The sequence below is a fragment of the Nannobrachium achirus genome (genome assembly GCF_963921795.1).
Source record: "Nannobrachium achirus genome assembly, chromosome: 15".
Lineage (NCBI taxonomy): Eukaryota > Metazoa > Chordata > Actinopteri > Myctophiformes > Myctophidae > Nannobrachium > Nannobrachium achirus.
Genome location: NC_137822.1, coordinates 39,278,105 through 39,294,600, shown reverse-complemented (window position 1 = coordinate 39,294,600; position 16,496 = coordinate 39,278,105). Strand labels below are relative to the sequence as shown.

The following is a 16,496-nucleotide window of genomic DNA, read 5'->3' as shown; positions in this document are numbered from 1 at the left end:
GTATACTGCTGTGCTACAACTGGACAACTGAATTTCCCCCTTGGGATAATAAAGGTATCTATCTATCTAGGGGTGTAACGATACATTGTAATATCGATTCGATACATGGTTGACGATGTGATACTTGGGCGATATCGCTTCATTCATGGTGATACGATACGATTCGATTAAATGATTTAAAATCGATATAGTAACTATTTAGCAACGAAATTAAATCTGTGTGAAAGGTGTAGATAGCACAGGTTTTTAAGGGAAACATGTATTATTATGGATATGAATACGTAACACACAGTGATTATCTGCCAAATACGTGGACAGTTGTATATTGACAAACCTGCACCTTGACATGAACCCAGAGATTACACACATTTATCGATAGACCAGTGTAGCTATATGGAAAGGAAAAGTAATTAAACCCCTCCTTTTAATTTTTTCATTTAAAAATGCTAAATACGATGCACAAGTAGGTAGTATCGATACAAGCGATTCTTTGCACTGCCGATTCGATACGATACAAAATAAAACAATTCGATTGTAGCTGTTTTCATTTCGATATACTACGATTTTTTAAGTTCAAAACGATATTTCGATACAGTTACTATATCGTTACACCCCTAGTAAGCAGTCAGTGTTACTACACTAGATCTGCTTTTGTGCAGGATAATACAGCATTTATTTCCACAGTTTTTTTCCTCTTAACCATTGCACAAGGTCATAGGTAGGATGATCATATTCTGCTCTCTCTCTCTCTCTCAGGACAGGGTCCGCGGTCTAAACAGACTGACCAGAGCCAGGCCACACGCAGCGTGAAGACACACCAGCGCGCCGTTCAACGCTTCCCCTGCGAGCAATGTGGGAAGAGCTTCGGCCGTTCCTCTACCCGCAACGTGCACCTGCGCCTCCACGCCGGAGAGAAGCCCTTCCCCTGCGCCTATTGCGACACGCGCTTCAGCGTGGCTGGCGCGCTGAACGCGCACGAGCGCAGACACAAAGGAGAGAAACCCTTCGCCTGCACCGTGTGCCACAAGCGATTCGCCTGCTCGGGGGACAGAGGGAAACACCTGCTGGTGCACACGGGGGCCAAACCCTACTCCTGTGAGCGGTGCCACAAGGGCTTCAGCCGGAGCGGCAACCTGCAGCGACACCGCCGCAAGCATTGCTGTTAGTCTGTTCTCGAGAGACTATTATGTCAGTGGTTCTCAAACCTTTTCATGTGAAGGATCCCCAAAACGATATGTATTTGGCCACAGACCCCCATCTCAAAATAGTTAGTTCCAGGGACCACCCAGAAGCAAAATTTGAGTTACAATCAAAAGATTTGCACACATTTTCACGACTTTTTCAAAAATAGCAGATCTACAAGCTCGCAGCGTGGCACTCGGTGCCGCGCTGTGAGCTCGTATGTCTGCTATTTTTATGAATAAATAAAATCACAAATAAATAATACATTTCTATTGCCCCACATTTTAGCATGGTAAACGCGATAAAACAATAGAACGAAGCAAATGAAACCATTTTAACTCTCACCTTTTCTTTTATTTTCTCTAATCACTATCTAAAACATGAACCCTTGTAAAAAACCAAAGTTGTCCTTTAACGTGTGTGTGTGTGTGTGTGTGTGTGTGTGTGTGTGTGTGTGTGTGTGTGTGTGTGTGTGTGTGTGTGTGTGTTTGTTTTAGGTCAGGGCATTCACTCCAGTTGGCCTTTACAAAAAAGGAAAGAAAGAAAAACAGAAAAGATGAGATACAAAGTGTAGTTATAAAGTGTGGTTCCTGTGGAAATAAGCCTCGGCTTTCTAGGATCTCCTTTTAGTTGACCTTGTACCAGTGATTTGTACTGTCATTAAACTGTACTTTTTTCTATTGCAAACTTCTAATAAATTCTTGAATCAATCAATCAATCAAAAAGATACTTTGTTTTGTGTGCGGAACCCCGAGCATAGGACTTCATGTCCGCGTTCCCACACGGACATTAACGGAGTGCACCGAAATCTGTGCACTCCCCTAATGTGTTCGTGTGAGAACGTGGAATTACAAAACAAACGTGTTGGTTGAACTTAACTGAGACCTATTAACTCTACGGTTGAGACTACACATTTGAAATGATGTTCATGCTAATGGCTAACAACTGTGTTAGACTCACGGAGTGATTCTGTCGTTTTGTACTCTGTGTGGAGGATGCTGAGTCTGAGAGCCTTTTGTTGTTGTTTAGTTTGTCGTTGGAACTCCCTCCGCTTCTACACCAACAGGCACCGCAGCCCCACATGGGCTGCATGATATGATACGTCAATCAGTGAGTATTATGTGTTTACCTGTCTCAGTCTGACTCTGAACTAATTCACATAAAGACCTAGCCATGAATTATAACTCATGTAGAGGGTTTTTACTTGAAGACGTCTAAGTGAGAAAACGTCTTCAAAATAAAAACCCTCGACATGAGTTATAATTCATGGCTAATACATTTAAGACCCACTGTGTAAATGCTATATATTTATGGCATCGTGGAAGTAGCTAATTGTTTTTGCGTTGTAATCAGGATTGGTTATTTTCCATATCAAGCTGCACATTTGAACTACAGACCTTTCAAAATACCGTGAAAGCATTTGTCATTTTACATTTTTGCATTGGTTATTCAAAAATCACACATAGTGTTTGAAGTGAGCAGTTCTATTTATGAGTTAATTGCTTCAAGGTTCCCCGCTGGCCAATCACAGCGCGTCCTGTGAAGCTTGGCCAATGGTACCCTGGGCATACAACAAACTTTGAGCTGTTTTTGCCCAGATGTAGGTCATATCTAGGCCAGATGTAGGCCATCCTTCACATTTGTTGGGGTCCTGGAAAAAGCCAGATGTTGGAGCTTAGCTCCTTTCAAGAGCACTGCTCAAGAATATAAGATATACAAGCTCACAGCGCGTCCCTTAGTGTCATGATGTGAGCTTGTACATTTGCTATTTTATATTTTTTTTAAATCTTGAAAGTGTGAGAACTACTGATTTAGGAGACAGTGGTAGAATCGGCCAGATCTTTTTGGGTTAAATCAGACATTAACTGCCGATGTGGTCAGTGTGTTAGCTTATTTCTTAATTTTTCTCAACATTTTCTTTTTAAATTAGGCTCTTATGGACACAAGTAGCAGCCGTGGAGAAGTATTCATCTCCAAGTATTCTGACTATTGCCCTGAAGACGATTACACCGCCAGCGCCACCCCGATTTCATCTGGAGAGAAGATGATGGCGTTTGACTCGCAGGAGCCTAAGGCCATTGTTCATGAGTCCTGTATCAGAGAACTCTTCAGAATGTGTCAGTGCTGTGGAAAGCCCATAACCGACACTCACGTGACCTACGTGGGGGCACAGATGAGGGTTAGCTGGGAGTGCCTTGGAGGACACTCTGGTACTTGGACTTCATCTCCTGAAGTCAGAGGAATGCCTGAGGTGAACTCTCTTAGCGCTGCCTCTGTGCTGTTCACGGGGAACACCATCACAGAGGTGAGCATGAAGTAGGGATGGGACGATAAGCGATATTATCGTTTATCATTATAAACACTAACGATAATCGTATCGTGTTGATTTAATTTATCGTGATTATCGTCCTCCGTCATGCAGTGGGATCAATTCACATTTGATTTGCCGAGCTGCTGGTGACGTCTGACGGACAGACTGACAGACAGCTGGTGGAGGTTTTGATAGTAACTGCGACCTGACGGTCACAATCATATATTTCACTCTCTATCAAAAGGCTGATCTTGTAGATCTGCTATTTCTTTAGTCCGGGAAAAATGGGGGTGAACGTGGATTTGCCTGTAAAAGTTTTTTTCTCAACTGATTCTTGTAGCTTGGGGTCACCTCTTAAGGATTCAAGAGGATGACCAGTGATATCCATTGAGCATTTTTTATTATTAACCCCTTAATGCCTGAAACATGGGCTCCCATTGACTTTCTATACAGGAGGAAAATACCCAGAAAAAGATTATTTTTCTGGGTATTTAAGGAGGATCTGAGGGGTCTAACTAGGGTTTGTCATGATGCTGAATCCATTGCAGGCATTTGTTTTGCACAAAAAACATTCTGTGGGCTAGAAATAGCCTCAGAAAACAATACACGTATGGGTGAGTATTCATGTTAGTCGGAGGCCTTAGGGTTTTTTTTCTCGTGCTAATCAGTCTAAAAGTGCAACATTTTGCACAGATGTAGCTCAGAGCATGCTCTAATGATTTAGCTAGGTCGGCGACCTTCGGGGTCACCACAATACCCACACAACTCTGAAAAGTGATGACTCATCCCTTTTCATCACTAAAGTCGATGGGAGCCCAACTTGATTTGGCCGCTGTGGCGACCCCGAATGTCGCAGACTCGGGCACCCTAGCTAAATCATTAGAGCAAGCCCTGAGCTACATCTGTGCAAAATTTTGCACTTTTAGACTGATTAGCACGAGAAAAAAAACCCTAAGGCCTCCGACTAACATGAATACTCACCCATACGTGTATTGCTTTCTGAGGCTATATCTAGCCCACGGAATGTTTTTTGTGCAAAACAAATGCCTGCAATGGATTCAGCATCATGACAAACCCCTAGTTAGACCCCTCAGATCCTCCTTAAATACCCAGAAAAATAATCTTTTTCTGGTCAATGGGAGCCCATGTTTCAGGCATTAAGGGGTTAATAATAAAAAATGCTCAATGGATATCACTGGTCATCATATTGAATCCTTAAGAGGTGAGCCCAAGCTACAAGAATCAGTTGAGAAAAAAACTTTTACCGACGAAACCACGTTCAGCCAAAAATCACCGTTTTTTTCCCGGACCAGGATTAATGAATTTTACATCACAATTTATTTTGTCACAATCGTGATATGAAATGTTCATAACGTCCCATCCATAGTATGTAGTTGGCTGACTGTATTGTAACATGTTGCATTGTCTCACACACACATTTAACATCATTACGTGCATGCACCTGTTGTATAATGCAGGGTATTAGGACATTTAAGTGGCGCGTTTTTACTACGGCGACGTGAGCGGGACTACGGCTGCTATGTCGTAATCGCCGTTGCGGTCTAAACCGTTAAGCAAACAGCCTGCGGTGACGGAACCATACCGCACAACACCACCGCCTGGCGGTGGTAAAAGGAAGTGTGTGTTAGAGGCTGGCCCGCCAGGCTAGGTCCCATCCCTTCCACTGACAGCTGTGGTTCCCATGGTGACGCGCGTCTATGCCGCACGTGTCGGAACATAAAAAAAAAGAAAAGGAAAAAAAGAAACAAAGAGAACACTCCATCGCGCATCAGCCTACTTGCCGAGCCGGTGAAAAAGATGCCTGCTGATCGCATATACAGTGTGTATGTGTGCATGCGTGTGCTATGATGATGCCTGTGTCAGTGGCACACATAACTCTGGTCCAGAGTGTCAGCTCCCTCTGACAGGCGGCGGGCTCTAAGACTAGAACAGGATTTCTGTACCCCTACGAGGGCTCAACTTCAGTCAAAATAAAATAAACTATTTCGCTACTCACCAAACCAAAGGTAGTTTTGCGTTGTTGAAAGTCTATTCTCCGCGGTGGGAAACCTCTCAGCATCCCACCCACTCAACAACGTAAAGCGACATTTGGTTAGGTGAATAGTGAAGTAGTTTATATTATCGTGATTGAAGTTGATGCCTTGTAGGGGCTGAGTAATCCTGGTCAAGTCTTTGAGTCGGCCGACTGAGCTAGATGGGGCACAGCTTGCGGCAGAGCTTATTCAACATGCTGTGTTGAAAAGTGTAGCCTATTAGTTTGTGGACTGTTAACTGATAATAATAATAATAGGCCTAATAATAATAATACACTTTATTTATATAGCAGCACCTTTCATACAGAGACTGCAGCTCAAAGTGCTTCACATATAAAGAACGACATCACGATTGCTTCACAAAATAAGGAGAAAAGTAGTAATAACAATACAGTGTAATTATAAGCCGAGTTCATGCAAAAAATGCGTCCACAGTATAAAATCGATCAGCTGATCTCGACGTGGTGAGCGATACGTGAAGAGGTGCCTTCTGCCGTAGTAGAACTAACTGCTATGGCAACGCGGTTTATATATTGAGCACCGATTAATTTCTGGTTGCCGTATCCATCGTCCACAACGTCTCTGCTTAAATAGCCTATTGCAACTTAGGTGCAGATAGCATAGGATCCAAGTTGCTTGCTGCAAGTGTGCAGCCATAGTATTACCGTTGATTATTTCATGTCAGCTCACATAACAAAGAGACATTTCCTTTGTGGTGTGGTGTGTGTGTGTGTGTGTGTGTGTGTGTGTGTGTGTGTGTGTGTGTGTGTGTGTGTGTGTGTGTGTGTGTGTGTGTGTGTGTGTCAGATGTCCAACAGTGATGGCTGTGTGTCCAGTCACAGCATGCACTTCACCCTGGAGGACAAGAGCACTGAGGCAGTATGTGAGTGATAACACCCCCCCCCCCCCCCCCCCCCCCCCCGCCCAACACACACACACACACACACACACACAAACCTCATACCGTTGTATGATTGCACCTGTGGGGGAGTTGTTAACATACACCTGCAGCACTTTCACAGCACTTTCTGGGGAGTTTTGTCTTTTGACAACTGCCGCTGGACAACTAATCGATTAGTCAGATAATCAAACTGATGCAATCATAAAACACACTTGCCTGGCGTTGCCAGCCTCAACACCACTACCGCTAGGGGGGGTGTTGTGTTCGGTCTGGTTTTAACCAGGCAAAAATCACACTGATGTTACCTCTTCTCTCCTCCTCCTAGGTCTCTCACTCCCTATCGCTGAACAGGAGGAGGTCCAGGAGGTGAAACCAGAACCTCTACAGATTAAAGAGGAACAGGAGGAGGAGCTTCTTCAAAGACCAGAGGAGGATGCTGGGTCAACGTTGACATCACTAGCAGTGAAAAGTGAAGATGATGACAATGAAAACAGAGACACAGAGTCTCTAGCCAGCACCTCAACTGAACACATGAAAACGCAAGCTTATATCAACTACTTTGTACCATCATCAGAACCAGCTAGTGACGACCAGATCCTCTCTTCAAATTGTTCTGAATCTGACATCACTGAAGACAGTGATGATGACTGGGAGGAGACCAGGGTTCATCCACGTAAAAGATGCTTTGATTGTACAGTGTGTAGCCAAGCCTTTAGTTACAGGAGAGATCTGAAAGTGCACATGAGCATTCATACAGGTGAAAAGCTTTTGACTTGCACTCAGTGTGGCAAAGGATTTATTGGCGTGAATGACCTGAAATATCACATGATTATTCACGCGGGTAAAAACCCCACGGGAAAGAAAAGCTTTAGTTGTACCGAATGTGGCAAACCCTTTGGTAAAAAGAGTTATCTGAGACAACACATGCAGGTTCATACAGGAAAAAAACCATTTAGATGTTACACTTGCGGTGAAGTCTTTGACTACAGGAGCCACCTGAAAGAACACATGAGCTCTCATAGAGGTGAAACATGCCTCAGTGACCTGACGCAACACCTGGTTACTCATGCAGGTGGGAACCCCTTTAGCTGTACGGATTGTGGCAAACCCTTCAGTTACCTGCAATATCTGAAACGACACATGAGGTTTCATACAGGAGAAAAAGTATTAGCTTGCTACAAGTGCGGCCAGGTCTTTGATGACAGGAGCCTCCTGAAAAAACACATGATCACTCATATAGGTGAAAAACTATTCCCGTGTACCGAGTGTGGGAAGGTATTTGTTTGGATGAGAGCCCTGAAAAAACACATGAAGGCTCATACAGACAAACACTGTACAACTTGTAGGGAGTGCGGCAGAGTCTTTAGTGGAACGGGTCATCTGAAGCTACACATCATGAGGACTCATAAAGGTTCAAAAAACCTGACTAGTACAGTTAATAGCAAAGGCTTTGGTTTGAAACAACAGGAGGCTGCTGGGCCAACGTTGACATCGCTAGCGGTGAAAGATGATGACAATGAAAACAGAGACACAGAGCCTCTAGCCAGCACCTCAACTGAACACATGGAAACACAAGCTGATATAAACTGCTGGGTACCATCATCACAACCAGCTGGTGACCACCAGCTCCTCTCTTCAAATTGTTCTGAATCTGACAGTGATGACTTGGAGGAGCCCAGGGAAGACCAGCCCGCTTTAAACATACTAAACTCGCATGAGACAGAAATTATGGAAGGACGACGCTTGTCTTTGAGCAACGAGCTGTCCCGGGACTCATCATCGCAACAAACTCCACCCACAAGCAGTCAGACAGAGAAAAAAGGCTTTAGTTGTACAGACTGTGACATATTCTTTGTTTACCCGTCTCAACTGAAACAACACATGAGGATTCATACAGGTAACCACTTTGCTTGTCCCGACTGTAGCAAAGCCTTCGATTACAGGAGACAACTGACAACACATGCGCACTCATACAAGTGAAAAGCTTTTGACCTGCACCGAGTGCGGTGAAGGATTTATTCTCGTGGGTGACCTGAGACGACACCTGGTTACTCATGCAGGAGGAAATCCCATCAGGTGTACAGATTGTGGCAAACCCTTCAGTGGAAAAATCTACTTGCTACGTCTGAAATCACACATGTTGTATCATACATGTGAAAAACCCTTTGCGTGTTACAAATGTAGCCGAGTCTTTGATGACAGGAGCCTCCTGAAAGAACACATGAGCTCTCATACAAATACAGGCAGCAATACTTGTACTGAATGCGGGAAAAGATTTAACTTTGTGAGTATGCTGAAACAACACCTGGTTAATCGTCATGCAGGTAAAAAACCCTTTCGTTGTACAGAATGTGGCAAAAGCTTTGATAAAATGGGTTCTCTGAGAGAACACATGAAGGGTCATACAGCTGAAAAACCCTTTAATTGTTACCAGTGTGGCCAAGTCTTTGATGACAGGAGCCTCCTGAAAGAACACATGAGCTCTCATACAGGTTCAAAAACCTTGACTAATGCAGTTATTAGCAAAGGCTTTGGTGTGACAGAGCCTCTAGCCAGCACCTCAACTGAACACATGAAAACACAAGCTTATATAAACTACTGTGTACCATCATCACAACCAGCTAGTGACAACCAACGCCTCTCTTCAAATTGTTCTGAATCTGAAGACGGTGACCTGAAACGACACAAGAGGGTTCGTCCACGTAAAAAAGGCTTTGCTTGTGCCGAGTGTAGCAAAGTATTTCGTTACAGGAGCCATCTGGACGAACACATGATGAGCACTCATAAAGAAAAATCCAAACTCTTTAAGTGTAGTGAGTGTGGTAAAGGTTGTAGTTCAATGCATCGTTTGGAAACACACAAGAGTATTCATACAGTTGAATCTGACACTACTGATGACAGTGATTTCTGAGAGGAGACCAGGGAAGACCAAGACCTGAAACCATCAAAGCAAACTCCATCCATGAGGAATGACACAGGAAAGAAAAGCTGTAATTGCACAGAGTGTGGCAGAGTAGTTGCATGAGTCTTCTGAAACGACACATGATCACATATGGATGTATTAAAATTATATGATGACGAATGAAACAGCAACTGGTTGGCACACAGGCTCGGACTGGCAATCTGGAGACTCTGGAGAATTCCCGGTCGGCTGCTGTGCCACCGGCGGCCGGTATGATTAAGGAGGGGGTAAACTTCAATTTGAGGTCACCCTGGGGCAGTGGGGCACCACACAGGGTTAATCAGACCCTGACAGGAGCAGTTGCATATATTGAAACTCCCACCTCTCATTTAAATGAAAGTAGATGGGGAAAATAGGTGTTTATATTAATAAATAATGCTAAAGAAAATTATCGCTCACTGCACACGCTCACATGCAGGGCTGGGCTGATGCAAATTACCGGGCTGAAAATGACTCCCAATCCAATGGCACAGGCATACAACCTCACTGCAGGACTTCTCCTTTACTTTTCATTTGGATGCATTTTAGTTTTTGAAATATATTTCACTATTATTAATGCTTAATATGTTGCCAAAAGTAATAGCAATGTAATAGTAAGGCTTGATTTAATGTTTCATCATACAGGTGATAAGCCCTTTATTTGTACAGTATGTGAAACATTGTCTCTTCATATAAGTTGTCCTCACTAATGTTAGGTGAGATAAGATGATACCACTTCTGTCTACTCTGTCTCAGTGGAGGGCTGTGGGCAGTTCAGAAACCTGCCTACCTGTGACATCACCGGTGGGCAGTTTTTCTTTTGTTTTGTTTGTTTGTTTCACTGTATCAATCTTATAACTTTCCAGGCAATATTGTTGTTGTTTTTTTCTTTCTTTGTTTATTTTCATTTACAAGAGAATTAAAACATAAATACAAAGATTCAGTGAAAATGTGAAGGATTGAGTTCATTTTCTAACTACCACCTAATGTTCCCTGTGTGTGTGTGTGTGTGTGTGTGTGTGTGTGTGTGTGTATGTGTGTGTGTGTGTAACACTGAAGAAATTACACTTTGGTACAATGTAAAGTAGTCAGTATAAAGTTTGGATAGCTGTAATTTTATTGTCGCCTCAAAATAACTCGACATACAGCCATTAATGTCTAAACTGCCAGCATTATGCCTGATGAAGGTCTGAACGACCGAAACGTTGTATTAAATCTATTGTGAGTGAAGACAGTGTGCGGGACTCTTCTTTTCCATTCATCATTGTCACTGTTCCAACGCACCTGTCCCTGTAGGTGTGCATAAGGCCTTCTCCTCTAAACTGCCAGCAACAAATTTAATGTCCAAATTCGGCCCAAGTGTCAATATTGTTTTGGCCACCATTACTTTCCATTACTGGAACCCTCTTCCACTCCTCCATACATCACATAGCTGGTGGATGTTAGAAACCTTGCCCTCATCCACCTTCCGTTTGAGGATGCCCCACAGATGCTCAATAGGGTTTAGGTCTGGAGACATGCTTGGCCAGTCCATCACCTTCACCCTCAGCTCCTTAATGAATGCAGTAGTTGTCTTGGAGGTGTGTTTAGGTAGGTGCTGTTTTCCTTTAAACTCACTTGTTGGGGGAAAAAAACGGGTCACAGTGTTCTGAAGATCAGCCCATTTCTCAGATGTGAACAGTTTCTGTTCCAGATGGAGTAAAACTACAGATGCATTACTGTAAAAATACATATTTTATTTTGTATCGTTTACCCTAAAACACATAGGCTAGCCCCCTGCATGGTTTTGTCAAATGTTAACAGTAACGCAAATGATTAAACAAATAATACAATTACAATTTTTAATATCTTTTCCCCCTCCAGAAAACAATAAGCTTCTGTTTCCATAAAAGGTATTTTTTTCCCCATCAAAACCAAACCAGTAGAATAGTCAAGATCAACTTGTGATATCCTACTATTGATACCAGTGTTGTGGTAAATAATAATAATAGCCTAACAACAATAATAACTGTTGTAATTAACAAGAATAATCTCCCATAGTTTGTGGTCTACATTAGAGCAGCTGATGTTTTTAGGTATCTTTTGGTGTGTGTGTGTGTGTGTGTGTGTGTGTGTGTGTGTGTGTGTGTGTGTGTGTGTGTGTGTGTGTGTGTGTGTGTGTGTGTGTTTTTTAGGTCAGGGCATTGGCATTCACTCCAGTAGGCCTTTACAAAAAAGGAAAGAAAGAAAAACAGAAAAGATGAGATGCAAAGTGTGGTTAAAGTGTGGTTCCTGTGGAAATGCCTCGGCTTTCTAGGATCTCCTTTTAGTTGACCTTGTACCAGTGATTTGTACTGTCATGAAACTGTACTTTTTTCTATTGCAAACCTCTAATAAATTCTTGAATCAATCAATCAATCAAAAAGATACTTTGTTTTGTGTGCGGAACCCCGAGTATAGGACTTCATGTCCGCGTTCCCACACGGACAACGGAGTGCACCGAAATCTGTGCACTCCCCTATTATGTTCGTGTGAGAACGTGGAATTACAAAACAAACGTGTTGGTTGAACTTAACTGAGACCTATTAACTCTACGGTTGAGACGCTACACATTTTGAAATGATGTTCATTCATGCTAATGGCTAACAACTGTGTTAGACTGTCGTTTTGTACTCTGTGTGGAGGATGCTGAGAGCCTTTTATTGTTGTTTAGTTTGTCGTTGGAACTCCCTCCACTTCTACACCAGGCACCGCAGCCCCACATGGGCTGCATAATATGCTACGTCAATCAGTGAGTATTCACCATGTTTACCTTGTCTCAGTCTAACTCTGAACTAATTCACATAACGACCTAGCCATGAATTATAACTCATGTAGAGGGTTTTTATTTGAAGACGTCTAAGTGAGAAAACGTCTTCAAAATAAAAACCCTCTACAGGCATTGACACTAAAGCTTGCCCACCTGCCCCCGGCAGGTAAATAAAACTATCGGGCAGGTGGAGTTTGCTCTCAGCTTGCCCGAACGGGCAAGTGCTCATTTGGGACGCAACCGTTTATAAACACAACACAAGATATCTGTCTAAACACCTGAACATGGCCAGCGCGCTCTGTCTTCTGATCTGTGGAATGTAAAATAAGAGCACTGTTAACCTTAGCCCTAGAATGTCTCCAATATTCGGTCGATTGATACTCCGTATAATCCCTCAGATCTGGAGCCATAGAACGCTCCCATGGCGCGGCGGTTAGCAACTAATCTGCGCGGCACTAAAGTGCTGCGCGCTACTTGTGTACTCACCCAATAATTAATTCCTCAGCCTGGGAGAAAGACATTGTCCTATAGTGTCATATCCATTTGAAAGTTCTGGCTGAAAACGTGTACTTTGTAAAATATCTCCACTTATCACGAGCCAACACGGACGACTTACACGACCGGGCGAGGGGCTCGGAATGACTGCTGGACTGAATATATCATAACTTCCTTTGGGAAGCACAAAACGTACGGGGCACACAATTGACAGGTGCGTGTGATTGACGTGGGGTGACTAATCACACCACCTGCGTGATTGTGTGCCCCGGTACGTTTTGTGCTTCCCAAAGGAAGTTTCCATATATTCAGTCCAGCAGTCATTTCGGGCCCCTCGCCCGGTCGTGTAAGTCGTCCGTGTTGGCTCGTGATAAGTGGAGATATTTTACAAAGTACACGTTTTCAGCCAGAACTTTCAAATGGATATGACACTATAGGACAATGTCTTTCTCCCAGGCTGAGGAATTAATTATTGGGTGAGTACACAAGTAGCGCGCAGCACTTTGGTGCCGCGCAGATTAGTGCCGCGCAGATTAGTTGCTAACCGCCGCGCCATGGGAGCGTTCTATGGCTCCAGATCTGAGGGATTATACGGAGTATCAATCGACCGAATATTGGAGACATTCTAGGGCTATGTTAACCTATAATGTGCTGTTTTTACTGTTGCTACACTTTAAAATATAGAATAACAAGTGTGAAACCATAGACATATTCAATCATAGATATGTAGGTATTTGGATTTGGAGGTATTGAGGTACCGTATGAATTTTCTTTATCGCACAGCCCCAGAAAGTAAATAAATAAGTGTTTAATTGAGATGTATTTAAAATCTTACCTATCATTTTATAATGGACAATTAATTTTCGGGCAAGTGGACATGACCTTTGGGCAAGTAGAACATGACCTGTACTTGCCCGACGGGCAAGTGCCTCTGAGACCTTAGTGTCAACCCCTGCCTCTACATGAGTTATAATTCATGGCTAATACATTTAAGACCCACTGTGTAAATGCTATATATTTATGGCATCGTGGAAGTAGCTAATTGTTTTTGCGTTGTAATCAGGATTGGTTATTTTCCATATCAAGCTGCACATTTGAACTACAGACCTTTCAAAATACCGTGAAAGCATTTGTCATTTTACATTTTTGCATTGGTTATTCAAAAATCACACGTAGTGTGAAGTGAGCAGTTGCCCAGTTGCTGAAGTGAGCAGCTTGTACATTTGCTAATTTTATTTTTATTTTTTGAAAAATCTTAAAAGTGTGAGAACTACCGATTTAGGAGACATTGGTAGAATCGGTGTCTGATCCTAATGGGTTAAATCAGACATTATTAACTGCCGATGTTAAGTGTGGTCAGTGTGTTAGCTTATTTCTTAAAGGGGAAGACCACCCATTTTCAATATTGAAATATGTCATTAATATACCTTAGAGGAGTTGTGTGGAAATAGAAAAAAAGTTCCCCCCCTTCTGTGTTGCCTAGAACTGGAGGATTGATTTTGGGGTCTGTATTGTAAATTACAACTTGTACATTGTACATTGTACTTTACAATACAAACCCCAAAATCAATCCTCCAGTTCTAGGCAACACAGAAGGGGGGGAACTTTTTTTCTATTTCCACACAACTCCTCTAAGTTATATTAATGACATATTTCAATATTGAAAATGGGTGGTCTTCCCCTTTAATTTTTCTCAACATTTTCTTTTTAAATTAGGCTCTTATGGACACAAGTAGCATCGATTCAACTGCCAGCGCCACCCAGATGTCATCTGGAGAGGAGATGATGGCGTTTGACTCGCAGGAGCCTAAGGCCATTGTTCATGAGTCCTGTATCAGAGAACTATTCAGAATGTGTCAGTGCTGTGGAAAGCCCATAACCGACACTCACGTGACCTACGTGGGGGCACAGATGAGGGTTAGCTGGGAGTGCCTTGGAGGAAACTCCGGTACTTGGACTTCATCTCCTGAAGTCAGAGGAATGCCTGAGGTGAACTCTCTTAGCGCTGCCTCTGTGCTGTTCACGGGGAACACCATCACAGAGGTGAGTATGAAGTAGGGATGGGACGATAAGCGATATTATTGTTAATCGTAATAAACACTCACGATAATCGTATCGCGGAGATTTAATTTATCGTGATATCGTCCTCCGTCTTGCACTGGCATCAATTCAACATTATTTCCCGAGCTGCATATCCGGTACCACTTAAACCCTCTATAGCCTAATTGGTAAAAGTTACTTATAATATACATTTTTTTCCCTCTCTATCAAATGTCTTTGCCAAAAGAATAGCCGATCTTGTAGATCTGCAATTTTTTGGGCAAATGTTGTGCCCCAGGATAATGCATTTTGATTATCGCGATAGTATCGTAAATCACACATTTATTTTGTCACAATAATCATGAAATGACATTTTCATATCCTCCCATCCCTAGTATGAAGTTGGCTGACTGTATTGTAACATGTTACATAGTCTCACACACACATTTATCAAAAATCACACAAATCATTATTTGCATTCACCTGTTGTATAATGGAGGGTATTTGCAACTTAGGTGCAGATAGCATTTATAGGATCCAAGTTGTTTGCTGCTAGTATTACCATTTATTATTTAATGTCAGCTCAAAGACACATTTGTTTGTGTGTGTGTGTGTGTGTGTGTGTGTGTGTGTGTGTGTGTGTGTGTGTGTGTGTGTGTGTGTGTGTGTGTGTGTGTGTCAGATGTCCAACAGTGATGGCTGTGTGTCCAGTCACAGCATGTCCCCTCAGTGCCACATGCATTCCTCCCTGAGCTCTGCTGCCCCCTGTAGGACTGATGGCTGCATGGCTCCCATCTTCACCCTGGAGGACAAGAACACTGAGACTGAGGCAGGCTGTGAGTGACCACACACACACACACACACACACACACACACACACACACACACACACACACACACACACACACACACGATGCAGAGTCCTATAATGCTCACCTCGATATACATTGCAGTTTTGAAGGCCTTGAGGACGGAAGCAGCAGCATTTTTATAAATAACATGGTCATAGTCCAACAAAAACAAAATAATGCAATAATGAAACACACTTGACGTTTCCTCTTCTCTCCTCCTCCTAGGTCTGTCGCACTTTCCTGCCTGTAAAAGGGAAGTTTCAACTGAACAGCAGGAGAGGAGCTCCAGTCTGGTCCAGGTGAAACCAGAACTTCTACAGATTAAACAGGAGGAGGAGCTTCTTCAAAGACCAGTGGAGGCTGATGGGTCAACGTTGACGTCACGTGGACCGAGATATGTTGGATCGAGATATGTTCACCAAATGGAAAATGGAGGTAGATCTCTCTCTCTGTATCTGTAGAGCTGATATTACATGAGCTCTTCATTAAGTGTGCAGTGTGCCTGCCATGCAATGGCAAAATACTTATTGTAATCCGCCATACTTAGTTATGTGTGCCTGCCATGCAATGGCAAAACCGTTATTTTAATCCACCATACTTATATAGTTAATTAAGTGTGCATACCATGCAATGGCAAAACTCTTATTGTAATCCGCCATCATACTTAAATATGTACGTAAGTAAGTAATGTTGTTCTGCCAACATTTCGGCACGTAATAACTGCCGCACGATTTACGAGCCGCAAAACGTGCTTGCCCCAGCCAAAGAATAAATCTACACACCATTGGTGGTTGGTGGGAGTTAGTGATGCTTTCTGTATGTAATGTTGCTGAATTATGATTAAAAGTTCTTTCTACTGGTTATTTCCACAGACCACCACAGGGAGAGGACTACGGTATCGAGAGAAATCGTCTCAAAAATATATTCGACGTT

At 42.8% G+C, this 16,496-nt stretch overlaps 1 long non-coding RNA gene across 1 annotated transcript in view; it reads left to right on the top strand.

The window, feature by feature from the left end:
- Window positions 1–6,397: 6,397 nt before the first annotated feature.
- Window positions 6,398–16,496, top strand: part of LOC308299005 — a 93,760-nt gene continuing 83,661 nt past the window's right edge. The window contains exon 1 of the long non-coding RNA XR_013962752.1: window positions 6,398–6,430. This is a non-coding gene — a long non-coding RNA (uncharacterized lncRNA). The remainder of the gene's footprint in view (window positions 6,431–16,496) is intronic.